The following is a 15652-nucleotide window of genomic DNA, read 5'->3' on the forward strand; positions in this document are numbered from 1 at the left end:
ATAGTCATTATTTTAAACATTACATTCAAATAATAATGCATTTATTTGGGGCACCACCCTTTGAAAAGTCTAAACTACATCCAATTAGCCTTGTCTTCTAAATATAGTGCTATCAATCATTAAACTACAGCCAAACGTTATCATATCAATAGACAATTAAGGTTAAGAGATTTGTATGTGCGGAATGACATAAGTTTAGTGTGTGTCTGTGTGTGTGTGCAACCCTGTCTCCTAAAAATTACGTTCCCACAGAACTAAACTGCATTCTCAATTACGTTTAGGTAGAAACATATTTTCTCACACGTTACGTTTGTTATGAACGCATCTCAAATACGTTTATTTTCTACATATCTTCTAGAAACATATTTTCTCCCACGTTACGTTTGTTATGAACATATCTTAAATACGTTTATTTTCTACATATCTTCTAGAAACATATTTTCTCCCACATTACGTTTGTTATGAACATATCTCAAATACGTTTATTTTCTACATATCTTTGCCATTTATTGTCTTACTTATAATAATGATAATAGTCATTTATAAATATCATTTTAGAGCACACATTTGAAATCGACGATCGGGCTCGATATATGGTTAAATTAAAATCAGTAGGCGAGGCTGTAATTTCGCCAGCTGTTACTCTCATGAGCGAGGCAGAAAATAATAGTTTTAACATGCCAAAAAGCTGCTGTGTAGTGGGAATGCACTGGGAATGTTTTCACATTGAACCGGAAGTACGTCACTTCACTTTGTCTTCTTCGTCCCTTTTACGTTCCAGACAATGCATGGCTCAGCATAACAGACTGAACGGCGACCCCAGGTGTGTCTACATTGGAATTACATCTTCATTACTGAAGGAAAAATACTTTACCTAGTGTTTGTTAACTGGGTTTTTAATGCAGTTGGCTTTTCTTAATGGTTACAATATTGCTATGAGTTACAGTATATCTGAAGCAAATTATGTTTCTGAAGATGTGTAGTCAATTCCACCCTTCAATGTAGAATTGATACAATAAAACAGTTTAGTGCCTGATGTACAAAGATATTAATATGAGGATGTGCAAAACAGACAAACGAATTAACCTTTATTAACACATTAAAGAATACTTTAGGTTAAGGTCTTCTTTCAAATAAGAAAAAAGCTTTGGGGGTATCTATCTACAGATAAATATTAAGCCTGACAAAGTACTTAACGTCTAATATATTGCTTTCCTGCAATGTTAACTATGTTGAAGCACTTATTTTAACTGATATTATACACATTAATTATACTCTTATGTATGTAGATAGTATAAGAAATGTGCAGAATTTGAGTTTAATGGTGGAGGTATACACACATATTGATAGATGTCTTGTAATGCACTGTTGAGGAACCTGTGACCCAAGTTTTTCATTCATTGCATAACTTCAACATAGTTGTGTATATGATATGTCAATAAACCTTAGAAAATCATGAAATCTTGAAAGGGATGTGCAAAATAGCCATTATATACAGTCTTTAATTAACTATTAGTAGAGAATAACAAGTAATGAATATACTTTATAGGGATCTGCAGATAAATGTTTAGTCTTCTCAAGTACCAACTACCAAATATCTCGCCTGATTGTTGGCACTTGACAATCACCTTCACTGAATTTTACTCAGGTGTAACTAAAGTCTGATTTAAGGGTTGTTTATATTTCACATCATTAATCAGAATCTGCAAAGTAACTAAAATAAATGTAGTGGAGTAAAAATACCAGGTTAACCTCTGAATTGTAGTGGAGTAGAATTACAGTAACAATGAGCTGGCATGTGGGTATATATTAATGCTGCCCATTATGGACACAAGCGATTTTCACCCATTTATTAATTACATGTTTTACATTTGTACACACCAATGTGTTTCCTATCCCCTAAACCTCCAGGGCTGTACACAGTTTAATACTGTCAACTTCTAAATTACAGCCTCGCCTACTGATTTTAATTTAACCATAGGATATCGAGCCCGATCGTCGATTTCAAATGTGTGCTCTAAAATGATATTTATAAATGACTATTATCATTATAATAAGCAAGACAATAAATGGCAAAGATATGTAGAAAATAAACGTATTTAAGATACGTTCATAACAAACGTAACGTGGGATGAGGGAATGCTCTGGTTTTTGGACAAAATTAACATGGGATCACACCCGTCACCGGACGTACTTCGTCTCACTGGAATATTAACGGCCATAGTGAATATAATATCGTCCCCATGGCGGGAGAGTTTTGAAAGAGACAAAACACTGTTCCATACATTTAAAAACACTTAAACAATTAAACAATGTTTACCCCAGGATTCAGGCACCTTCCCTGGCTTGTAAAGTGCAGTTATGCGCCCTGGAGGTATTGCACTATTTACAAAATGTATACCCAGGATTGAGGCACCTTCCCTGGCTTGTAAAGTGCAGTTATGCGCCCTGGAGGTATTGCACTATTTACAAAATGTATACCCAGGATTGAAGCACCTTCCCTGGCTTGTAAAGTGCAGTTATGCGCCATGGAGGTATTCTGCTATTTACAAAATGTAGCACTCTGTTTATTTCACACCTCCAGGACGGAGACCGGGAAAATCACCTCTCTTTGCCCGCTCACAGAGCCCCGAAGGACGGACTAGAGACCTCCAGCAGCAGTCCCTAACAGTGGGACTCTGGTTATTTCACACTTCCAGGAGAGACCAGGGGGAAATCACCTCTCTCTGCCCGCTCACAGAGCCCCGAAGGACGGACTAGAGACCTCCAGCAGCAGTCCCTAACAGTGGGACTCTGGTTATTTCACACCTCCAGGAGAGACCAGGGGGAAATCACTTCTCTCTGCCCGCTCACAGACACCCAAACGACGGACTAATGACCTTCAGCACCCCGGAGAGCTCCATTGTGAAATATTGCTACTAATCCATAACTTTTGATAACAAGCTCTGTTCGGTTCAGGAATTTTCTCTACCCCCCCATTTACACGTACCCCGCATCCAACGGTACCATCGCCGAATCTCTAGGACCTTGGGGAGCGGAGTTACGGCAGAGGGTCAGATTCTGAAAATACGATTTGAGAACAGGGCTCTGATCAGGGCTAAAGTAACGTTATAAACTGGTGAATCTGTTTAAATGCAGGCAGCAGACTCACTGCTTTTAGCAGGGTCTCAGAGAGCCAGAGAGCCAGGGTACAGCACATCGCTGTCTTACCCATAAAACAGGGCTCTGATCAGGGCTAAAGTAACGTTATAAACTGGTGAATCTGTTTAAATGCAGGCAGCAGACTCACTGCTTTTAGCAGGGTCTCAGAGAGCCAGGGTACAGCACATCGCTGTCTTACCCATAAAACAGGGCTCTGATCAGGGCTAAAGTAACGTTATAAACTGGTTAATCTGTTTAAATGCAGGAGACCTCCAGCAGCAGTCCCTAACAGTGGGACTCTGGTTATTTCACACCTCCAGGGCGGAGACCGGGAAATGTACCTCTCTTTGCCCGCTCACAGAGCCCCGAAGGACGGACTAGAGACCTCCAGCAGCAGTCCCTAACAGTGGGACTCAGTTTATTTCACACCTCCAGGAGAGACCAGGGGGAAATCCACCCATCTTTGCCCGCTCACAGAGCCCCGAAGGACGGACTAGAGACCTCCAGCAGCAGTCCCTAACAGTGGGACTCAGTTTATTTCACACCGCCAGGAGAGACCAGGGGGAAATCCACCTATCTTTGCCCGCTCACAGAGCCCCGAAGGACGGACTAGAGACCTCCAGCAGCAGTCCCTAACAGTGGCACCTCCATAACCTTGCACACCGTGAGTCCCCGGGCCCCCACAGTTAAGCACTCCCCCACGGACTAAACACAGGTATTCACACCCACCAGAACCTCGTGCCCCTGGTGACCCTACAAGGGGGGTGGTTTTTATGGTGCTTCTATGTCCGCCCATCAGCATCCATATTCGTCCTTCTTCACGGCACCACCCCCCCTTCTGTGGAGGGTATTCTCGTGCCCCTGGTGACCCTACAAGGGGGGTGGTTTTTATGGTGCTTCTATGTCCGCCCATCAGCATTCATATTCGTCCTTCTTCACGGCACCACCCCCCCTTCTGTGGAGGGTATTCTCGTGCCCCTGGTGACCCTAAAGGGGGTGGATTTTGTGGTGCTTTTATGTCCGCCCATCAGCATCCAAATTCGGCCTTCTTATTGGCACCACCACCCCCCTTCTGGGCTGGAGGTTCAAACACTTTAACTTTTGTTCACCCTCCTCTGGCTTACACCTCCTCCGCCAACACTTGAGCGCTCATCACAGGGTTCAGCACCAAGGAGAGTGCCTCCCCGGTGCTGATGGAAAGTGGCACTTTATCTGCCCCTGTTAACCATCAAGGTTATTTTTTTTTATTTTTTTTTATTTTATTTGAACAAAAACCACAGTACACACAGCCTAAAACATCAACTATTTACACGTTGCAGTAACAAAAATCACAGTACACACAGACTAAAACATCAACTATTTACACGTACTACTGCTGCTATAACAGTACTACTACATTTCTTAACCTACGTTGTGTAGCACCAGGCTGGGGGGTCTTGAGGCACAAAATAAGGCCCACTCTGAGTACTTGGTGAGTGGGTACATTCTTCCATGATTTGCAACAGCCGTTTTTTTTCTGAGTGCACCCAAAAACTGGGTATACATTTTGTAAATAGTGCAATACCTACTCACAGACCCCCAAAGTACGGACTAATGACTTCCAGCATGGCCCCCTAACAGTGGGACTCTGTTTATTTCACACCTCCAGGAGAGAGTCCGGCAAAATCACCTCTCTTTGCCCGCTCACAGAGCCCCGAAGGACGGACTAGAGACCTCCAGCACCATCCCTAACAGTGGGACTATAATAATAATAATAATTATATACACGGTATACATATTCACAATGTTTAGCGGGGTTCTGGGGACCAAATTAGGCGTCTAATTTGTACGGTGCACCAGGGCAAACAGGTTGAGTCCACGGCCCCTGCCCCATCATCAGGAGTGTCAACCAGCCCCGGTCCCGACTTCATTGGCCTCTTTCCCTCCCGCTTCCGCTTCCGCTGCTGCTGCCGCTCCAATGACCCATCAGGTGAAGAAGAAGAAGAAGCAGTACTGTTATAGCAGCCCTCTTCGGAGGTCTCCCCGTCTGACAGCGGTAGACATCCTTCTGATGATGATGCAGCTGCTGCCGCATCTGATGACACCCTGAACATGGAGCGGATTCTCAATGCCTCCTTTATTCCTGGCGCATTCGCGTAGAACCGGTCCGCCGTGGTTACGTCGTGACACATAAACCTGGCGAGAATCGACCGGCTTTCTGGATCTTGGTGATGCTTGATATTGTCAGCCAGGGCAGTGCGCAGGATTGTGAAGGTGACGGCTGTTTCTAGCCCAGCATCAGCCCATGCCCTCTTCAAGTGAGCGTTCAGGTTCTTAGAGGCCCGATTCCCCCTTGTGAAAAGGAAGAATTCATTCTGAGGACCCAGCAATGCCTCTTTAATCCCCATCCACTGCATGACCCAGCTAAACTCCTCTACTGTAAGCGCCAGCTGTGCTTCGCCATATGTCTTGGCCGTCTTGTGATCCTGCACATGGATGATGTAGCCCTCAGCAGTTCCCCTTATGGCTGCCTCTAAGACCTCACTGTTTTTCATGTTTGCGTACACGCCCGTACGGTGGCCATACAGGAGGCTCCAATGGAGGGTGAGATAGCCATAGAGAAGCTTCTGGGTGGTTGAGGTCGGCGTGCCGGCCATCAGGTCGAGGAGCTCCGGGATGCGCTTCTCAGCGGCCGCCATGGCGGCGAGAAGCTCCGCCTGGCTTGGCAGACGATCCAGTTTGTTCCTCTTCACCTTAAACTGATGTAGAGTGACTGCCTTATTCAAGTGTTTCATGTTGGCTTTCACCTCTCTCATTATGTGGGTCATATCAGACTGGGTGAGCCTGCACCCCCGGGGCTTTGACTCAGACATGTACCCCATGAACTGGTGCACATTCTTCAGGAAGAACTCTGATGTTGTGACTGCCCGGCCCGGCTTTACAATATACTCGCTCCAGCCACGGATCATCTTCATGTTTCTTAGGAACAGCCAGTCTGACAGGCGGTTAACACCATGGGCCATGTATACTATGAAGTTCTTTATCCGGCTGATCTTCGACACAACATTGTCTTTCTGTTTTACTGTCGGGGCGACACCCAAACAATGATCCAAGTATGTCTGAAGGTACGCCTCCATGCTTCTAGGCAACGTGATTTCACGCATGGTATTCCCCCGTCCATACCCAGTGGACCAGTAATTTGAGGGAGAGGGCAAGTCCTTAGCCAGCTTAGAGGCACGGGTCTTCCGGCATACAGGGGTCTAGCTACCGGAGGCTACTGCAAACATGACAGTTTCCACCGGGCTCTTCACAGGGGTCTCGCTACCGGAGGCTACTGCAAACATGACAGTTTCCACCGGGCTCTTCACAGGGGTCTCGCTACCGGAGGCTACTGCAAACATGACAGTTTCCACCGGGCTCTTCACAGGGGTCTCGCTACTGGAGGCTACTGCAAACATGACAGTCTTCACCGGGCTCTTCACAGGGGTCTCGCTACCGGAGGAAACTGGTAATATGACAGTCTTCACTGGGCTCTTCACAGGGTTCTTGACCGTACTCTTCCCACCGGAGGCTACTGCAAGCATGACAGTCTTCACTGGGCTCTTCACAGGGTTATTTACCGGTCTCTTTCCACCGGAGGCTACTGCAAGCATGACAGTCTTCACTGGGCTCTTCACAGGGTTCTTTACCGGTCTCTTTCCACCGGAGGCTACTGCAAGCATGACAGTCTTCACTGGGCTCTTCACAGGGTTCTTTACCGGTCTCTTTCCACCGGAGGCTACTGCAAGCATGACAGTCTTCACTGGGCTCTTCACAGGGTTCTTTACCGGTCTCTTCCCACCGGAGGCTACTGCAAGCATGACAGTCTTCACCGGGCTCTTCACAGGGGTCTCGCTACCGGAGGTTACTGGGGACTGCATGACAGTCTTCACCGGGCTCTTCACAGGGGTCTCGCTACCGGAGGTTACTGGGGACTGCATGACAGTCTTCACCGGGCTCCCGCTATCGGAGGTTACTGGGGACTGCATGACAGTCTTCACCGGGCTCTTCACAGGGGTATTGCTGCCTGAGGCTACTGTGTTTATGCCGGAGGTACTTGGGATTGCCAGGCCCTTAAATCGTATACATTCGTCCTCTTCCTCAAGCACAGCAGCACTCTGCTTCCTGGGTTTTAGCTCCTTTTTCAGCCTGGTGCGCAGGGTCTTCACCTCATCATTGAGGGCATCCTTCTGAGCCCTCAATGCCACATTTTCCAGCATCACCTGCCTGCAGTCCTCGTTGTCACACTCGGTATGTGGGGAGAAGGGTGGAGGGTGCCCGGGGTATTCCTCCTCATTGTCTATATCCAATGATGTAGCCATTCCAATGATGGGGTTAGTCTCACGGAGGTCATGGAGCAACTGCAGTGCCACACTATGCTTCAGCCTTGCCATGACCTGCTGTGCCTCATATCGGGACAACTCAGGGTGGTCATGTTTTACATGACGGTCCAGTCTCTTCCCAGCGTACGAACACCCAGCGATGGGACAGGGTTTGGTCCGAACATTTATCCTTCCACTGGCTATTTTCAGGAGGATTCCCCTCTCCTCCAAGTTCCGCACTGCATGCTTGTGCTTAAGGTGTTTGTTCAATGCCAGATAGAAGAGTCTGCACACCGGGCATTCAGATGACATCCTTACTGAAACACACACAATGAATTTGATCAAAATGATGTTATAGTTCTCCGTTTATATGCGTTAGCGTGATCGGTGGTTGCGACACTGGGTCCGATGCATCAATTCATGGTGCATGGACCAAGGGAGGTATTGGGTTACCACCGGGTCAGATGGTCCCACCTCCGCACCAACGCGGGAATGGTGATGGCAACATTGGGTCCGATGCATCAATACATGGTGCCCCGACCATGAGAGGGTTTGGGGTACCCCGGAACCAGGCACCACCCCAGCAGGAAACGGGTTGTATGGTCAAAGGAGGAAAGAGTGATAGAACCGGGGTAAAGCAAAGAAAGTGTCCGACAATAGTGACTTGTGAGGCAGCCAGAGAGTCTGTCATATCTCGGTCCTATCCTCCAGGCAACGCTGTGGCCAAAACTGGGCTAAAAACAAAAAAAACAAAAAAATATTTCATCCAGGGAAATTTGGGTGAAAATGAAAAAAAAGTACCCCAAAATAGTGCCTCATGACCCCGCAGGAGTCCCCCGCGGACTCCCCTGACAATCCTCCATGGGCAAAATCATCCAACTCAACTTTTGTGAGAACCGGGCAAAGGGGTGAAAATGTAAAAATTATGCCCCAAAATACTGCTTCAAAATCGGGTAGGGTCACCTGCCAAGTGCCCTGACATTCCTCCATGTCTCAAAATGTCGAACTTAAAGTATTTGTGAGAACCGGCCAAAGGGGTGAAAATGTAAAAATTAGGCCCCAAAATAGTGCTTCAAAATCGGGTAGGGTCACCTGCCAAGTGCCCTGACATTCCTCCATGTCTCAAAATGTCGAACTTAAAGTATTTGTGAGAACCGGCCAAAGGGGTGAAAATGTAAAAATTATGCCCCAAAATACTGCTTCAAAATCGGGTAGGGTCACCTGCCAAGTGCCCTGACATTCCTCCATGTCTCAAAATGTCGAACTTAAAGTATTTGTGAGAACCGGCCAAAGGGGTGAAAATGTAAAAATTATGCCCCAAAATAGTGCTTCAAAATCGGGTAGGGTCACCTGCCAAGTGCCCTGACATTCCTCCATGTCTCAAAATGTCGAACTTAAAGTATTTGTGAGAACCGGCCAAAGGGGTGAAAATGTAAAAATTAGGCCCCAAAATAGTGCTTCAAAATCGGGTAGGGTCACCTGCCAAGTGCCCTGACATTCCTCCATGTCTCAAAATGTCGAACTTAAAGTATTTGTGAGAACCGGCCAAAGGGGTGAAAATGTAAAAATTATGCCCCAAAATAGTGCTTCAAAATCGGGTAGGGTCACCTGCCAAGTGCCCTGACATTCCTCCATGTCTCAAAATGTCGAACTTAAAGTATTTGTGAGAACCGGCCAAAGGGGTGAAAATGTAAAAATTATGCCCCAAAATAGTGCTTCAAAATCGGGTAGGGTCACCTGCCAAGTGCCCTGACATTCCTCCATGTCTCAAAATGTCGAACTTAAAGTATTTGTGAGAACCGGCCAAAGGGGTGAAAATGTAAAAATTATGCCCCAAAATACTGCTTCAAAATCGGGTAGGGTCACCTGCCAAGTGCCCTGACATTCCTCCATGTCTCAAAATGTCGAACTTAAAGTATTTGTGAGAACCGGCCAAAGGGGTGAAAATGTAAAAATTAGGCCCCAAAATAGTGCTTCAAAATCGGGTAGGGTCACCTGCCAAGTGCCCTGACATTCCTCCATGTCTCAAAATGTCGAACTTAAAGTATTTGTGAGAACCGGCCAAAGGGGTGAAAATGTAAAAATTATGCCCCAAAATACTGCTTCAAAATCGGGTAGGGTCACCTGCCAAGTGCCCTGACATTCCTCCATGGCTCAAAATGTCGAACTTAAAGTATTTGTGAGAACCGGCCAAAGGGGTGAAAATGTAAAAATTAGGCCCCAAAATACTGCTTCAAAATCGGGTAGGGTCACCTGCCAAGTGCCCTGACATTCCTTCATGGCTCAAAATGTCGAACTTAAAGTATTTGTGAGAACCGGCCAAAGGGGTGAAAATGTAAAAATTAGGCCCCAAAATAGTGCTTCAAAATCGGGTAGGGTCACCTGCCAAGTGCCCTGACATTCCTCCATGTCTCAAAATGTCGAACTTAAAGTATTTGTGAGAACCGGCCAAAGGGGTGAAAATGTAAAAATTATGCCCCAAAATACTGCTTCAAAATCGGGTAGGGTCACCTGCCAAGTGCATTGACATTCCTCCATGTCTCAAAATGTCGAACTTAAAGTATTTGTGAGAACCGGCCAAAGGGGTGAAAATGTAAAAATTATGCCCCAAAATAGTGCTTCAAAATCGGGTAGGGTCACCTGCCAAGTGCCCTGACATTCCTCCATGTCTCAAAATGTCGAACTTAAAGTATTTGTGAGAACCGGCCAAAGGGGTGAAAATGTAAAAATGATGCCCCAAAATACTGCTTCAAAATCGGGTAGGGTCACCTGCCAAGTGCCCTGACATTCCTCCATGTCTCAAAATGTCAAACTTAAAGTATTTGTGAGAACCGGCCAAAGGGGTGAAAATGTAAAAATTAGGCCCCAAAATAGTGCTTCAAAATCGGGTAGGGTCACCTGCCAAGTGCCCTGACATTCCTCCATGGCTCAAAATGTCGAACTTACAAGTATTTGTGAGAACCGGCCAAAGGGGTGAAAATGTAAAAATTATGCCCCAAAATAGTGCTTCAAAATCGGGTAGGGTCACCTGCCAAGTGCCCTGACATTCCTCCATGTCTCAAAATGTCGAACTTAAAGTATTTGTGAGAACCGGCCAAAGGGGTGAAAATGTAAAAATTATGCCCCAAAATAGTGCTTCAAAATCGGGTAGGGTCACCTGCCAAGTGCCCTGACATTCCTCCATGTCTCAAAATGTCGAACTTAAAGTATTTGTGAGAACCGGCCAAAGGGGTGAAAATGTAAAAATTATGCCCCAAAATACTGCTTCAAAATCGGGTAGGGTCACCTGCCAAGTGCCCTGACATTCCTCCATGTCTCAAAATGTCGAACTTAAAGTATTTGTGAGAACCGGCCAAAGGGGTGAAAATGTAAAAATTAGACCCCAAAATAGTGCTTCAAAATCGGGTAGGGTCACCTGCCAAGTGCCCTGACATTCCTCCATGTCTCAAAATGTCGAACTTAAAGTATTTGTGAGAACCGGCCAAAGGGGTGAAAATGTAAAAATTATGCCCCAAAATACTGCTTCAAAATCGGGTAGGGTCACCTGCCAAGTGCCCTGACATTCCTCCATGTCTCAAAATGTCGAACTTAAAGTATTTGTGAGAACCGGCCAAAGGGGTGAAAATGTAAAAATTAGGCCCCAAAATACTGCTTCAAAATCGGGTAGGGTCACCTGCCAAGTGCCCTGACATTCCTCCATGTCTCAAAATGTCGAACTTAAAGTATTTGTGAGAACCGGCCAAAGGGGTGAAAATGTAAAAATTATGCCCCAAAATAGTGCTTCAAAATCGGGTAGGGTCACCTGCCAAGTGCCCTGACATTCCTCCATGTCTCAAAATGTCGAACTTAAAGTATTTGTGAGAACCGGCCAAAGGGGTGAAAATGTAAAAATGATGCCCCAAAATACTGCTTCAAAATCGGGTAGGGTCACCTGCCAAGTGCCCTGACATTCCTCCATGTCTCAAAATGTCAAACTTAAAGTATTTGTGAGAACCGGCCAAAGGGGTGAAAATGTAAAAATTAGGCCCCAAAATAGTGCTTCAAAATCGGGTAGGGTCACCTGCCAAGTGCCCTGACATTCCTCCATGGCTCAAAATGTCGAACTTAAAGTATTTGTGAGAACCGGCCAAAGGGGTGAAAATGTAAAAATTATGCCCCAAAATAGTGCTTCAAAATCGGGTAGGGTCACCTGCCAAGTGCCCTGACATTCCTCCATGTCTCAAAATGTCGAACTTAAAGTATTTGTGAGAACCGGCCAAAGGGGTGAAAATGTAAAAATTATGCCCCAAAATAGTGCTTCAAAATCGGGTAGGGTCACCTGCCAAGTGCCCTGACATTCCTCCATGTCTCAAAATGTCGAACTTAAAGTATTTGTGAGAACCGGCCAAAGGGGTGAAAATGTAAAAATGATGCCCCAAAATACTGCTTCAAAATCGGGTAGGGTCACCTGCCAAGTGCCCTGACATTCCTCCATGGCTCAAAATGTCGAACTTAAAGTATTTGTGAGAACCGGCCAAAGGGCTGAAAATGTAAAAATTAGGCCCCAAAATACTGCTTCAAAATCGGGTAGGGTCACCTGCCAAGTGCCCTGACATTCCTCCATGGCTCAAAATGTCGAACTTAAAGTATTTGTGAGAACCGGCCAAAGGGGTGAAAATGTAAAAATTAGGCCCCAAAATAGTGCTTCAAAATCGGGTAAGGTCACCTGCCAAGTGCCCTGACATTCCTCCATGTCTCAAAATGTCGAACTTAAAGTATTTGTGAGAACCGGCCAAAGGGGTGAAAATGTAAAAATTATGCCCCAAAATACTGCTTCAAAATCGGGTAGGGTCACCTGCAAAGTGCCCTGACATTCCTCCATGGCTCAAAATGTCGAACTTAAAGTATTTGTGAGAACCGGCCAAAGGGGTGAAAATGTAAAAATTAGGCCCCAAAATACTGCTTCAAAATCGGGTAGGGTCACCTGCCAAGTGCCCTGACATTCCTCCATGGCTCAAAATGTCGAACTTAAAGTATTTGTGAGAACCGGCCAAAGGGGTGAAAATGTAAAAATTAGGCCCCAAAATAGTGCTTCAAAATCGGGTAGGGTCACCTGCCAAGTGCCCTGACATTCCTCCATGTCTCAAAATGTCGAACTTAAAGTATTTGTGAGAACCGGCCAAAGGGGTGAAAATGTAAAAATTATGCCCCAAAATACTGCTTCAAAATCGGGTAGGGTCACCTGCCAAGTGCATTGACATTCCTCCATGTCTCAAAATGTCGAACTTAAAGTATTTGTGAGAACCGGCCAAAGGGGTGAAAATGTAAAAATTATGCCCCAAAATAGTGCTTCAAAATCGGGTAGGGTCACCTGCCAAGTGCCCTGACATTCCTCCATGTCTCAAAATGTCGAACTTAAAGTATTTGTGAGAACCGGCCAAAGGGGTGAAAATGTAAAAATGATGCCCCAAAATACTGCTTCAAAATCGGGTAGGGTCACCTGCCAAGTGCCCTGACATTCCTCCATGTCTCAAAATGTCGAACTTAAAGTATTTGTGAGAACCGGCCAAAGGGGTGAAAATGTAAAAATTATGCCCCAAAATACTGCTTCAAAATCGGGTAGGGTCACCTGCCAAGTGCCCTGACATTCCTCCATGTCTCAAAATGTCGAACTTAAAGTATTTGTGAGAACCGGCCAAAGGGGTGAAAATGTAAAAATTAGGCCCCAAAATAGCTGCTTCAAAATCGGGTAGGGTCACCTGCCAAGTGCCCTGACATTCCTCCATGTCTCAAAATGTCGAACTTAAAGTATTTGTGAGAACCGGCCAAAGGGGTGAAAATGTAAAAATTATGCCCCAAAATACTGCTTCAAAATCGGGTAGGGTCCCCTGCCAAGTGCCCTGACATTCCTCCATGGCTCAAAATGTCGAACTTAAAGTATTTGTGAGAACCGGCCAAAGGGGTGAAAATGTAAAAATTAGGCCCCAAAATAGTGCTTCAAAATCGGGTAGGGTCACCTGCCAAGTGCCCTGACATTCCTCCATGTCTCAAAATGTCGAACTTAAAGTATTTGTGAGAACCGGCCAAAGGGGTGAAAATGTAAAAATTAGGCCCCAAAATAGCTGCTTCAAAATCGGGTAGGGTCACCTGCCAAGTGCCATTGACATTCCTCCATGTCTCAAAATGTCGAACTTAAAGTATTTGTGAGAACCGGCCAAAGGGGGTGAAAATGTAAAAATTATGCCCCAAAATAGCTGCTTCAAAATCGGGTAGGGTCACCTGCCAAGTGCCCTGACATTCCTCCATGTCTCAAAATGTCGAAACTTAAAGTATTTGTGAGAACCGGCCAAAGGGGTGAAAATGTAAAAATTAGGCCCCAAAATAGTGCTTCAAAATCGGGTAGGGTCACCTGCCAAGTGCCCTGACATTCCTCCATGGCTCAAAATGTCGAACTTAAAGTATTTGTGAGAACCGGCCAAAGGGGTGAAAATGTAAAAATTATGCCCCAAAATAGTGCTTCAAAATCGGGTAGGGTCACCTGCCAAGTGCCCTGACATTCCTCCATGTCTCAAAATGTCGAACTTAAAGTATTTGTGAGAACCGGCCAAAGGGGTGAAAATGTAAAAATTAGGCCCCAAAATACTGCTTCAAAATCGGGTAGGGTCACCTGCCAAGTGCCCTGACATTCCTCCATGTCTCAAAATGTCGAACTTAAAGTATTTGTGAGAACCGGCCAAAGGGGTGAAAATGTAAAAATTAGGCCCCAAAATACTGCTTCAAAATCGGGTAGGGTCACCTGCCAAGTGCCCTGACATTCCTCCATGTCTCAAAATGTCGAACTTAAAGTATTTGTGAGAACCGGCCAAAGGGGTGAAAATGTAAAAATTAGGCCCCAAAATACTGCTTCAAAATCGGGTAGGGTCACCTGCCAAGTGCCCTGACATTCCTCCATGTCTCAAAATGTCGAACTTAAAGTATTTGTGAGAACCGGCCAAAGGGGTGAAAATGTAAAAATTAGGCCCCAAAATACTGCTTCAAAATCGGGTAGGGTCACCTGCCAAGTGCCCTGACATTCCTCCATGTCTCAAAATGTCGAACTTAAAGTATTTGTGAGAACCGGCCAAAGGGGTGAAAATGTAAAAATTAGGCCCCAAAATAGTGCTTCAAAATCGGGTAGGGTCACCTGCCAAGTGCCCTGACATTCCTCCATGTCTCAAAATGTCGAACTTAAAGTATTTGTGAGAACCGGCCAAAGGGGTGAAAATGTAAAAATTATGCCCCAAAATACTGCTTCAAAATCGGGTAGGGTCACCTGCCAAGTGCCCTGACATTCCTCCATGGCTCAAAATGTCGAACTTAAAGTATTTGTGAGAACCGGCCAAAGGGGTGAAAATGTAAAAATTAGGCCCCAAAATACTGCTTCAAAATCGGGTAGGGTCACCTGCCAAGTGCCCTGACATTCCTCCATGGCTCAAAATGTCGAACTTAAAGTATTTGTGAGAACCGGCCAAAGGGGTGAAAATGTAAAAATTAGGCCCCAAAATAGTGCTTCAAAATCGGGTAGGGTCACCCGCCAAGTGCCCTGACATTCCTCCATGTCTCAAAATGTCGAACTTAAAGTATTTGTGAGAACCGGCCAAAGGGGTGAAAATGTAAAAATTATGCCCCAAAATACTGCTTCAAAATCGGGTAGGGTCACCTGCCAAGTGCCCTGACATTCCTCCATGTCTCAAAATGTCGAACTTAAAGTATTTGTGAGAACCGGCCAAAGGGGTGAAAATGTAAAAATTATGCCCCAAAATAGTGCTTCAAAATCGGGTAGGGTCACCTGCCAAGTGCCCTGACATTCCTCCATGTCTCAAAATGTCGAACTTAAAGTATTTGTGAGAACCGGCCAAAGGGGTGAATATGTAAAAATGATGCCCCAAAATACTGCTTCAAAATCGGGTAGGGTCACCTGCCAAGTGCCCTGACATTCCTCCATGTCTCAAAATGTCGAACTTAAAGTATTTGTGAGAACCGGCCAAAGGGGTGAAAATGTAAAAATTATGCCCCAAAATAGTGCTTCAAAATCGGGTAGGGTCACCTGCCAAGTGCCCTGACATTCCTCCATGTCTCAAAATGTCGAACTTAAAGTATTTGTGAGAACCGGCCAAAGGGGTGAAAATGTAAAAATTAGGCCCCAAAATACT

General features: G+C 45.4%; 1 protein-coding gene across 1 annotated transcript in view; it reads right to left on the minus strand.

The window, feature by feature from the left end:
• Nucleotides 1-15652, minus strand: part of LOC117490554 (GTPase IMAP family member 8-like) — a gene marked incomplete at its 3' end in the record, with an annotated part of 46347 nt that overhangs the window by 5489 nt on the left and 25206 nt on the right. The gene's annotated exons all lie outside the window — the stretch shown is intronic.

This window comes from Trematomus bernacchii, unplaced genomic scaffold, assembly GCF_902827165.1.
Source record: "Trematomus bernacchii unplaced genomic scaffold, fTreBer1.1, whole genome shotgun sequence".
Lineage (NCBI taxonomy): Eukaryota > Metazoa > Chordata > Actinopteri > Perciformes > Nototheniidae > Trematomus > Trematomus bernacchii.